Here is a 12,756-nt window from a genome sequence, read left to right as displayed (position 1 = left end):
GGGAAGAAGGGAGGAGACAGGGAGCCAGGAGCCTCTCCTGTGTCTGCTCCAGACGGGGTTGATCCTGATTTCTGAGCCTTGGTCCAGGGCACACAATGAAGCCCACGATAAGATGAGATTCCAGGGGCTACAGGTTTAGGAAACATCAAGAAGTGGCCAAAGTTACACATCCAATCAGAGGTGAGGGCTGGGATTCTCCTTGGATCAGCAGCACCACTTCCTTTTAGGAACTGAAGCATAGTGATAAGTTCCATCCCACTTATTTCAGCTCTTATTCTTGTAGTTAAAGTCTTTGTGCTAATGAATTCTTTCATCACCTCTCTAACTTCTTGTACTTTGCTTCTAGTTTCTTTGAATATGCATCCAACTTGTAAGCTCCCTGCTCAAGAGCTGCTCCTTGCTCCTTAATTAAAGTGATCTGATCCAGATAAGGCTAAAGTGCTGCATATTTCTGGTTTAAGTCCTTTAGGTTTCTACTTATGTTTACTGCAATATCTTTCATTTCTAGATACTTCAAGCTAGTCAGTTCATATTTTCCAGAAGTTTAAAGTCTTCACTGGTGGCTGTCAGATCACCTGTTAGGTACGTGGCCATTTTGGAGAACATGTCCTGGCACAGCCCTGTGATGTCCGCCTCGGCAGGCTCCGTGGCCTCCTCGGCCATCTCCACCATGGCATCGTCTAGGCTGGGGAAGGAAAGGAAAAAGGATGGAGGGAAGGATAGGGATGGGGAAGGGGGGAAGGGAAAGAAGGGGAGAAAAAGGGAAGGGTAAAGAGTCAGAGAAGGAGGTAAGGGGCTAAAATCCCTTCTTAAAAAAATCCTTGTCCCCTTTAATACTAGTGTCTTCTTGATTACCCCTATTTCATCTTATATACCTTAATTGTGCATAATTGTTTTTATATTTTCCTCCTCACTAGACTGTGAACTTCTTGAGAGCAAGCATTGTTTTTGCATCTTTCTTTGCATCCTCAGCACTAAGCATAGTACCTAGTATATAATAGGTGCTTAATAAATGATTTTGACTGGCATCCTTTATACTATCACTAACAATTTTCTTAATAGATAGATTCATATTATTACCTTGCTCAAAAACCTTTATTGACTCCCTCTGGAATTAAATATCAACTCTGTAACTTTGCTTTTAAGACTTCACAATGTTGTTCCAACCCAGTTTAACCCCCCCCCTTTTTTTTATTCTACTCTATTTCGCATATTCCTCTTATCAAAATAAACCACTTTATCATTATTTCCCATCCTCTCCTGAGTTCATATACTTGCAAAGAGTGTCCCTTATACCTAAAATATACTCCACCTAAAATCCTCATGTAGTAATCATTCTCTCCCACAAGGATCAGTTCACTCCCCAACTTCTACTACAAAGCCTTTCCTTATCCCTCTAGTTGAAAATACCCCCCTTAAATATCCTTTTACTTTTTTCACACCCTAACTTGTATCTTACTTACTTCTTGGTATGTCATAAACCTCCTATTCAAGAGTATGATGGTAAATGTTTAAAAACTATCTCTCTGGAAATAAGTAATATACACTCAATGCACTTTTATCTTTAATACGCATTATTAATATTTTTCTATCACAATCAATAAAACAATAAATAGTTCCTGATTTGTAATGTTTGTTGATTTCTGAGGTGAAAATGCTCATACTGAAAATTTTACAATAACTTCTTTTGAGCTGGTTCAGACTGGCTCCAGCAAACTTCTGCTCCTATTAGACAATAAACTAATTCAGGCAAAAGTCTATGTTGTATTTCAGCATTGACTCTCTAATACTTAGCATAACTGCTTGTCTATACCAGTAGTTGCTTCTTAATATTTATTGAATTTAACTGAATTCTATAATTACCACTTCAGCTTCTTCTCCTTTTCCCCCTCGTCTTCTCTATTGTAAATTTTATTTTTTGAAAGATGTCTATATCTGAATTGTCAAGTTAACTGTTTCATTATTAGCCATCCCTGAGTGTTCCATTGAAAAATAATATGAATCCCCTTTCTACAATGGCTTTTGTTTAAAAAACTATTAATACCCTGAATATATCATTCTCAATTTCCAATGCAATTTCCCCAGAATTATGTGCATTTGAGAGAATCATATTTGTAGAGAACCCAATAATAAAACATGCATTAATGTATTTTGTTTCTGACCTCTAAGGTTTCTATTCACCATCTACAAGGAGAGAGGTAGTGTAAGTTAAGAAAGACCTGGCTTTGCATTCTTGTTCTTTTCCTTACTACCTGCGAGGTCATGAGTAAGTCATTTAATCACTCTGAACCTGTTTTCTCATCTACAAAATAGGAATACTGATACCTTTAGCAGAAGGTAGCACAGGGTAGTGGATAAAGAACCAGACTCAGAAGCAGGATGATTAAGGTTCAGCCTCTGCCCCACTGTGGCTATGTGATTCTAGGCAACTTGCCCAGGCATCTTCCTAAGACATTTCAGTGTCAAAAAGTTGTAGATCTGAATCTGTAGACAGTTTCCTCAACAGGAGTTCCCTACACCAGTGAAATCACAGGTTCATTGCAGACCTTGTTGTTAACTCCATGCAATTGTTTTGAGATAATTTATGTAAAGTATCTTGCAAACCTTAAAAGTGCTATTTCAATTTCAGTTACTATTATGATTCTTGGATATTCGCACAGCTGTAGAATTTGTTTCATTAAGCATCTTGTGCTTTTGGTAGTGTGTCTATAGACAAGCCTGAGGTGAGGGTTCAGATTAAATCAGTCAACTTCAAACCTTTATAAAGCATTCTTATTAGTAACAGAGACTTAGCACATTTTTAACTGGCCAAATTGAAATCATAAGAAGCTTATTACCAGATATGATAGAAGCAAATCCATATAAATAGATATACCTGGGCTAAAGATCTCACACCCTGAATTAAACTGAGGCCAGTGTTTACTATCTAGAATTGGACAAGGGAATATTGATGTTTATAAAACCTCCTTTATTTCAATTTCCTACACTCCACTAAGAAAATATACTGGATAGCTCAATATTCTATTGAAGGGATCCTCCACTATAATGGTTTCATTTATTCACTCCATGAAGATGGGATCCATGCTGTGATTTAGGATTTTCCCATACTTCAGTAGGAATTTATTATTTCTTGATATATTCTGAGATCTTTCTAAAACATCCAGCAATTTTTTAAAAATTAAATTAACAACCTTTAAAATCCATTCAACAAAATTTCAAAGGGATGTAGCAGATATATTTCCTTTTAAGTATAATTACACTTATAAGTTCATTGCATAAGGAAAAAAAAGTCTTTTGAAGATCATTATGTGTGAAAATTTAAATCCTATCTATGATAGTCATAGATTGCCCTCCAGTGAGATCTCTTAACAGTTAAAAAGTTTCAGCATCACCATCTACACAGTGAAAAACAATGTGGATAAATAATAGCTATTTTTGACACTGTAGAATGAAGTGACGTGGACATCCCAGTGTTAGCCAAATATTATATATATCCAATAAACAAATTATAAACTGACAATTAACTGGACCCATAATTCAATACCATAAAGATCAAAGGTTGGGTTGTTTGTGGGTAGGGGTGGATTGTCAGGTGTCTCTGTGAGAAAAAAAGAACCTTTAAATATCAGTATTATGGCAATACTATATGTCTAGGAATCATAAACTACCATATTTCTGAAAACAAAAATTGTGAATCTAACAAATGGGAAATATAGAGATAAATGGGGTGAAGGTTATGGTAAAAAGCTTATGGTGTATTACAAGTTTTTACAGCAGAATTACATCTAAGAAATTATATAAAATGTATCATCAAAGAGATACATAACTAAAAAAATTTATGCGAGTCACAGAGTGACAATGAAGAATAATCAACCAGTAGCAATACACATGTTGCATTTGTAACCATAAAATTCTCTAAAGGAAGGGCTCAAATATACTGAGTTTTGTATAGAAGACCTCAAGGGCCACATGAACAAGAATTGTCCAGAAGGAGAGTGCAGGAAGAGGTTGTAAAACATGACATTTAATATAGTAATAGATGAGATCGCAGATCCATTAAAGAATTAAAGCATGTTGGTCATGAGATCTCAGTTGGAATTTCTTACTTTCTGATAGATTCTGACACATACCTGAATGTCTGCCAAATTCTTCAACTAATTAATAAGATGTTTATATCTTGAAAGAAGAGAGCATAAGGGGAGAATATGAATATTCCTAGGGACTCTTTCTCTGCTCCTTTCTCTTTCAATTGATAACCCAACTGTTTTGAGTCACTGAATGTGTATGTATGTATGTGAGTATGGTGGTTGAGGGTGTGGGATAATTCAATTTAAGCCTGCTGATTCATAGATATAAACTTGTCACTTACTGTTCTCAGCTATTAGATATATGAAATTGTACAGTGCAAACTGAATTATACAGGTGAAAAACTATTTTCTCCTGCACTCACAAGTCTTGCACTTTTTACCAAACCTGAGGCCAAGAGATGACATGTTCACAACTCTATTTCCTTTCACATGTTCTGATCTCTCACATCACAAAAGCATGACACAGCTTGCAGACTGATTACCACTGAAAAATGCTATTCTTTCTTTTCCCTTTTCAGTGACCTTTAACTCCTTTGGAAATTGTGATGAGGTTTTCCTTGCTTTGTTGCTATTCAGCCATTCCAATTATATCTGACTCTTCATGACCGCATTTGGGTTTTTTTGGCAAAGATACTGGAGTGGTTTGCCATTTCCTTCTCCTACTCATTTTATAGATAGGGAAACTGAGGCAAACAGAATGAAGTGACTTGCCCAGGGTCACATAGTTAGTAAATGTACGAGGCCAGACTTGAACTCATGGACATGAGTCTTACTGACTTCAAGCTCAGCACTCTATGCACTGCTCCACCTAGCTGCCACTTGCTTTACTTTTTCACATAGCACCCCTAGGTGCACATCAGCCAGAAGTTTGTCACAATACACAATATAGATTCTGGAAACTCAGTTGTATATAAATTTTTACTTATATCCTCTCCTTCTTCTAGCTGAGAAGTTTCTGAAAGCAAATTTAGCAAGTATCTGAGTCCGTGCATTGAAATAGAAATTGCATTTCTTCTCTCCTCCCGCAAGTGCGGTATTTCAAAATGAAAATTCCTAATTCTCTTAGTTATTGTAAATAACATCTCCAGCCACAAAAGCCAACAGGCAGGACCCACTATTTTTTCCTAGTAGTCTCGCCTCCAACCAAGATAGCTATTAATTTCCCTGGTGCCTGTCACCCTAGCATAGCAGGGTTCACGCTTTATGTTTCAAATTCTGTTACTTAATATCTAAAAGGCAGAAGGGATTCATTTATATCCACTGAATTCCCTCACAGAGGGAGAAATAGCAAAATAAATAGACAAAGCAAATATATCTCATAGCCAGAACCAATAGCACTTATGAATGATAAAAAACTTCCACTGGATTTCAAATTGTTTACCTCCTTCCATGATGATGTTTTGTTCAGGAATTCAAAAATCTACCCATTGACAGTGGCAAGAAACAAAACCACCATTGGACATCACCTTTTTAACATTAGCTCACATAATTATGTGAGAGAAAACGATTGTGTATGGTATGGGCCATGAGGTTTATAAGGTGGCTCTCGTTGTTATTGATCTCATTTTTTTTATTTGAAAATAAATAGGAAATGTAGTGAGGTATAATTCTATTGCATTTGACTTCCCTGAGAAATTTCTTAAATAAACAAATAAAGTCACTTTTGCAAAGGACACAGAGAATTAGACTTTATAAAATTTGGTGCAGGTAATCAGTCTTGCCAAAACATTACAGATATGCATAATTCCCAAAGGAGGTCTAACCACATCACTTCCCAAATCAAAATGTGTCTGTGGCTCTCTATTGCCTCTAGTATAAAATATAAAACCTTCAACCTGGCCATTAAAGTCCTCCTCAATCTGGCTCCATTCACCCCTTTGGGCTTACTTCATATTACTTCCCTACATGCACTGCTTTTCCCAGCAAACTGCCCTTCTAGCTATTCTCTTACATACAACATTCTAAGTCATCTTTTTGTACCTTTGCACATGACTAGAATGCCCCCCCCACCTCCACCTCATCTATTATCTTCAGCTTACTTCAAAGTATAAATAAGGTGCCATCTCTGACATGAGGCTTTGGCTGATATCCCTCTCTCTTCAATACCCTTCTGTTTCTAGGGCTCTCTCTTTTTTCAAATTAATTTGTAGTTAACTGTGTAATGTTGTTTCATCTAGTAAGATGTAGCAAGCTCTTGAGAGTAGGGACTATTTCATTTTGTTTATTTGGTTTTGTATCCCTAGGGTCTAGAAAAATATTTGAGGCTTTTTAACAAAGTTTGTACCATACCTGTGATTTCTTTGCTATGGTAAACTCCTATTTAGGGACATTATCACTTGTAGATTGGCATTCATTCTGCAACTTACAAACTTAGAGAGCTTTCTGGACCATTTCAAAGTTAAGTGAATTGCCCAGGATCACACAGAATATATGTGCCTGAATTAGGGCTTGAACCCAGGTCTGACTGATTCGGAGATCAGCTCTCCATCTCCTATACCATGATGCCTTTTAGTACTACCCTTTGTATATGGTAAGTGATAAATGAACATTTCTTGCATCCAGTTGAATTGTTGAACAACAAAGCAACAGGTTGTTCTGTTTATGTTTGCTCCATGAGTTTGCCATTCATGAAAATATGTGGATAACTTGAATTAAGTGTGGCTCCCTTGCATCAGAGAGACTTTCAAAAATATAAATGTGTGTCACATCAGCATTAGCTATAAAGATTCACAATGGAGGAGTACATGCCTGTTTTCCCTAAAGACAGATCCAAAAATGTTTGCAGCTGCAGTCACAAACTGATAAACTGAAAAACTCAAAAGCTTATCAAAGGCAGTAGTGATCAGTGAGTAAAACTGTCATTTTTTAAGGATAAGGAAATGTAGTCCCTAAGAGGTCTATCAATAGACATTTATTAGGCACCTACTCTGTATGACAGGCACTGTGTTAAATGTTAAACATACTGAAAAAGGCAAAAGTCAGTACTATCCTTAAACAGTTTCTAATATACTAAGAAAACATACAAAATAATCTTACAAGTGGTATGGGAAATGAAGGTCCTCAGAAGGGACATCATGAGAAATCCAGAGAAGTGTAACCAGATAGGAAATGGAAATGTTTGACCTGGGCTTCCTCCTTAAATAGAGGTTTAAGGAGAGGAGGTGTCTAACCTCCCATCAAAGAGAAGGAGGAGGTTCAAAGCAAAGGACACAGATGAGGTGTGAATTGAGGACTGAAGAGACCTTGCAAGATGAATAGGTTCCTGGAGCAGAATGCAGAAGTCCAAAAAAGGTCAGCCTAGCAGGAAATGAAGAGGTCTCATGGCTTCTCCAAAATCTCAACACAGACAACCACACAGCCCAGGCAAAGTCAATGCCTGTTTGAATAACAATACTAACTATGCTGTTTCTTATTTCCTCACAACAACCTGTTACTGTAGGTAATATCTTTATCTCAGATTATATATTTCCCATTTCCAAGCCAATATTTTGAGTTACTGCATGTAACAAAAAAATTACAAGTAATTCACCATCTCAACATCTAGCCTTGTAGGTGGCGCTCATATCCAAAAGCTACAGAATCTAAATAATTCAGTCACTGAGAGGACCTGTTTATAATTTTTGCCTAGAACTACAAGTAACATATCTCTCTCCTCTCTCTCTCTCTTTCTCTCTCTCTCTCCTTAGTCTCCTCAAATGTAAAATGGGGAAAATAATAGTACCTATATCCCTCAGTGGTTATGAGAATTAAATTAGGTAATATTTTCAAAATATTTAGAAGAATGTTGGGCACATAATAGGCACTTAATAAAAACGTCTTTTGTTCTGGCATGACTCATTGTTCTTTAAATGCATATGTATCAAGTTCTGAAAATACTGACCTGCTTTTGGTGTCAGTCACTATGCCATTATCATTGACATCTTCTCCCCCTTACTGCTATCCCTCCTCTCCCTCAACTAATTATGGAAGCTCCTTTGGTCCCCTTAACCTCCACGACTAGGTTAATTGATTCAGAGGGGTGGAAAACAGAGGTAGTGAAGGGGGAATCTCTGTTGCCCTTGTTACTTTGTATGAACTTGAATTTTCTCTGTCATTTCCCATATTGTCCTTGGTCCCCTGCCTCCATTCATATTTCCATAAGTGCTACCTTTACGCTTAGGGATTTGAGTCAGACAGTGTGAAGTCACAATAGATTCTTCTTGTTCATTACATTCTTCCTTTTAATTTCTTGCCATATGAATTATAGGATCTTCCAACATACAGCACTTTTCTTTCTTGTTGATACATTTTAATTCTATTTCCCCTTGCATTTGACTAAACAGATTGTGTTTTTTTTTTATGTCACTTGTATGACTGTTTTCCTGGTTGCTAATTCTTGTAAGTTAACGGTCAAGTCTTCAGGTTAGAAATATGCAAGAAATTAACATGGAACAGATCAAGGCTAGGCCATGGAACCATAGTAAAATATGATTTATTATTAAGAAATAAAAGAGACTAAAAGCATATAGACTCCAATTGAAATGCTTTCTTCCAAAAGAGCTTTGAAAAGCACTAGGAAGCCAAGATGGTAAATTAGGAGTAGTTAGCAAGCTGAACTCTCACAAGGTTTCCCTCCAAACCTCTTTTTTATGATGCCTTAAATCAGATTTTGGAACAGTAAAGTCAAAAAAAGATTGGGTTGAGGTATTTTTCTAGCCTAAGAAAACTTAAGAGATCAGCAGGAGAAGATTATGACATCAGAATGGAGGCCTGTCCAGAGCCTGAACATTTGGCAGTGGCATCAGCAGCTGCAGTAGAAGAAGCTGCAGCTTTGGGAGCTCTCAGCCCAATAGCGGTAATGGGTTCAGACAACCGGTCAGAAAGAGATTACAGGGCACACTTTGCTGGCCTTGGGTACAGCTGGCACTGATTGGCAAGTCTATTGTCCATATGCAATAGTTCAAAGGCAGAGAGGAACACTGGTGGTTGATCATAAGGGAGCAAGGTCCCTGGTTGCAGTTCCTAAGTAAAGAGGAATGCTAGTACTTGCATCTGTAGGGACCAGAGGCACTTCCTGGGTAAAGACCAGAGCATAGATCAGGAGAACACACCTCTCCTATGATCACTCCACCTTGAAAGCACCAAAAACTTGCAGATTTCCAGAACTAGCTCTGAAAACAGCAGCATGAAAAAGCCTGGCACTTGGAACAATACCTCCCCACCTCCAAGTGAGCAGAACCCAACTGTAACATAAAGTTCAAAGTAAAAAAAAAAAAATTAGGCTGGAAAAAATGAGCAGAAAAAAATCTTCACCATAAAAATCTACTAAGGTGTCTGGGAAGACCAAAACATAAACTCAAAAGACAATAATGTGAAAACAGCTGCCCAAAAAAAGTCTCGTAGAAAAATGTAAATTAAACTGCAAAGAAAAATGCAAATTAAACCAAAACCTAAAAATAATTCCTAGAAGAGTTAAAGAGATAAAATAGATAGAGGAAAATTTGGGAAAATAAATGGCATAAGTCATCTATTGTTTTGTAAATGCAGGTGTATGTAATTAATCGGCATCTCTCAATTTCATGAAAAGTAAGATTGAAATCTACTTGTAATCCTCCAACTCTTTCCCCCACACAACTTGTAACACCCCAATCTTTCCTTGAATTGGAAATCAGATTGCCTACTTTTGTATTCTGGCTTGTATCCCAGTTAATTGTTTTCTTTTAATTAATTGGTCTTATTTTATTGTTTCTTTGTCTCAATCTGTATTCAGGGTTGTTGGACTGACTGAGAGTCCACTGATCCATTTATTATGCCTGTTTTGCTAATAAATCATACTGCTCAGTTTGTTAACTCAGTTATTATTAGTTAATCACCGCAGTGCAAAGGTCAAAATCAACACTAAATTAGAAGTTGAAATATGAAAAAAAAACATGGTGGTTAATTATTCAGTGGTCTAACTTCACCAGTTCTAACCAACCACAAACATTTAGCTATGTATGCATGTGTGTGTGTATGTGCGTGTGTGTGTATGATAGATAAAAGAAAATATATTGTCACTAGTTATCACCATTTCCTATAAAAACTTAAATAATATATATCAGTAGCCACAACAAGGCAGAGAAGAGCCAAGGAAGTGCCTCAGTCCACATTTTACCTCTGGAAAGACAAGAGATGTGACAGCCACATTCAACAACATTTCAAAGTATAACTCATCTTTAAAAAATGTTGTGAAGGAAGATGTTAGAAGATAATGAGCAGAAAGGCTGCTGAATGAGTGAAGAGTGGTGGAAGGGAAACTAAATGTGAAGAAAATCTGATATGAGACCCAGTTCAACCAGATCATCCTTCGAAGTACACAAATGAAATTGAACAAAGAGAAAGGTAATATGCCTGGCAACCTCTCTATAGCTACCTATAGCTATAGATGACATAAGTGACAGTGAAATCATCACAATTGGATTCTTAATAATTCAGTGTCTGATAATGCTCTTTAAGGAAATAGAATAAGTACTAAATACAATACAGTTTTCAAGAGCACCTGGATCAGACTGCATAAACACAAAAGGTACATTGACTTGAAATGAGACTATTTTGAAAGCACTGAGTAATAAGTTCTTAAGATGTCTAAAAGATCAAAAACAGAAGAAAATAGATGAAAAATCATGAATGTTATTAGTAAAAAAAAAACAAAAGAATAGTAACTGTTGACACTGCTGCTTACTTATTCATCTCTATAAATTTAATTTATGCAAGCAAAGGTTAGGCATGACATATGGACACTCCAATTTCTAAATTGGTACCAATGGAATGGAAGACCCAGAATAAAGACTATTATTTTAGGAGGATGAAAGAACAAGGAGGAAAATAATACAACATTTAAAAAAATTGATGTTTGGTTATCTGTACCTTTGCAAGAAAATCACAGATCCCTTGAATAGTTCAACATTTCATGGCTTTATAATTTTAAGATGTGGGCCCTTCCTTCATTGATCCAGTTACAACTCCTCTATTACTTATGTGATTTTTTTTAAATAGTATTTTTCCTCCAATTACATGTTAAGAAAAAAAATTTAGCATTCATTTTTACAAGATTTTGAGTTCCTAAGTTTTCTCCCTCCACTCCTTTTCTTCTCCCCTCCCCTTTTCTGAAAATGGCAGGCAGTTTGATATAGTTCATACATGTGCTATAATGTAAAATATTTCCATATTAGCCACACTTGCAAGCAAAGAAACAGATCAAAACATGAAAAAAACAAGTAAGTTAAAAAAATGCTTCGATCTGCATTCAGAGTCCATTAGTTCTTTATCTGGATATAGATAGTATTTTCCTTTGTGATTCTTTGCACTTGTCTTGAATCATTTCATTGATGAGAAGAGCTGCGTCATTCATAGTTGATTATCACAAAATATTGCTGATACTGTACATAATGTTCTCCTGGTTCTGCTCATTTCACTTTGCATCAATTCATACACTTCTTTCCAGATTTTTCTGAAATCTACCGGTTCATCATTTCTTATTGCACAATAATATTTCATTACATTCATAGAACACCATTTGTTCAGCCATTTTCCAATTGATAGGTATCCCCTTGATTTCCAATATTTTGCCACGCCAAAAAGGTCTATTATAAATATTTTTGCACATGTCGGTCCTTTTCCCTTTTTTATGAACTCTTTGGGATACAGACCTAGTAGTGGTATTGCTGGATCAAAGGGTATACACAGTTTGGTTGCCCTTTGGACATAGTTCCAAATTGTTCTCCAGAATGGCTGGATCAGTTCACAACTCCACCAACAATGCATTAATGTTCCAATTTTCCCACATCTTCTCCATCATTTATCATTTTCCTCTTTTATCATGTTGGCCAATCTGATCGCTGTGATATGGTATCTCAGAATTGTTTTGATTTGCATTTCTCTAATCAAAAACGCTTTAGAGCACTTCTTCATATGCCTATATATAGCTTAAATTTCTTCATCTGAAAACTGCCTATTCTTATATTTGACCATTTATCCATTGGGAAATTGCTTCCTATAAATTGGAACACTAATGCCTTGTTGGTAGAGTTATGAACTGATCCAGCCATTCTGATGGGCATAATTCTTTTGCATCACTCTCATTTCTTTTCCCATTTTTTCTTCTACCTCTTTTATACGATTTTTAAACTTCTTTTTGAGCTATTCCATGAGTTCTTTCTGGGCTTCAGACCACTTCCAGTGTTTCTTTGAGGATTTGCCTATAGGCATTTTGACATTTTGTCCTCTTCTAAGTTTGTGTCCTGGTTTTCCCTGTCACCATTTTACAGTCAAATTCTTTTTTGTGTGTGATTTGCCCATTTTTTGGCCTTTTTTTCCTTTTCTTAAATTTGACCTTTGCACCCAGGGTAAAAGGGACACTCTCTCAGACTCCTTGTGCCAGTGGCTGCAGACCCTGGATATTTATCTGGTGTTTCACTGATGTTGCTCTGGGGTCCCCAGGGGACCTTATGTCTGATGTTGTACTAAGAGGGAGGGGTAGGGAGTAGTTGACATTAATGAAGGCCATAGGGGTTTGGTAGCTTACATATTTCTGAGCTGGGGTCCTATTGATGGTATCTGGCAACTGGAGGATGCCTGTTTTCCCTGGGCTATGCTGAAGTACATGATGGTTCACAGATCTGGAGCCTGCCAGTTTCCCCAGCTATGCTAA

General features: G+C 36.6%; 1 pseudogene; it reads right to left on the bottom strand.

The window, feature by feature from the left end:
• Positions 1–251: 251 nt before the first annotated feature.
• LOC114043988 lies at positions 252–672 on the bottom strand (annotated as a pseudogene).
• Positions 673–12,756: the final 12,084 nt, after the last annotated feature.

This window comes from Vombatus ursinus, unplaced genomic scaffold (genome assembly GCF_900497805.2).
Source record: "Vombatus ursinus unplaced genomic scaffold, bare-nosed wombat genome assembly UNPS02014770.1, whole genome shotgun sequence".
Classification (NCBI taxonomy): domain Eukaryota; kingdom Metazoa; phylum Chordata; class Mammalia; order Diprotodontia; family Vombatidae; genus Vombatus; species Vombatus ursinus.
The sequence above is the reverse complement of the archived record's forward strand: the minus strand, read 5'-3'. Positions and strand labels throughout refer to the sequence as shown.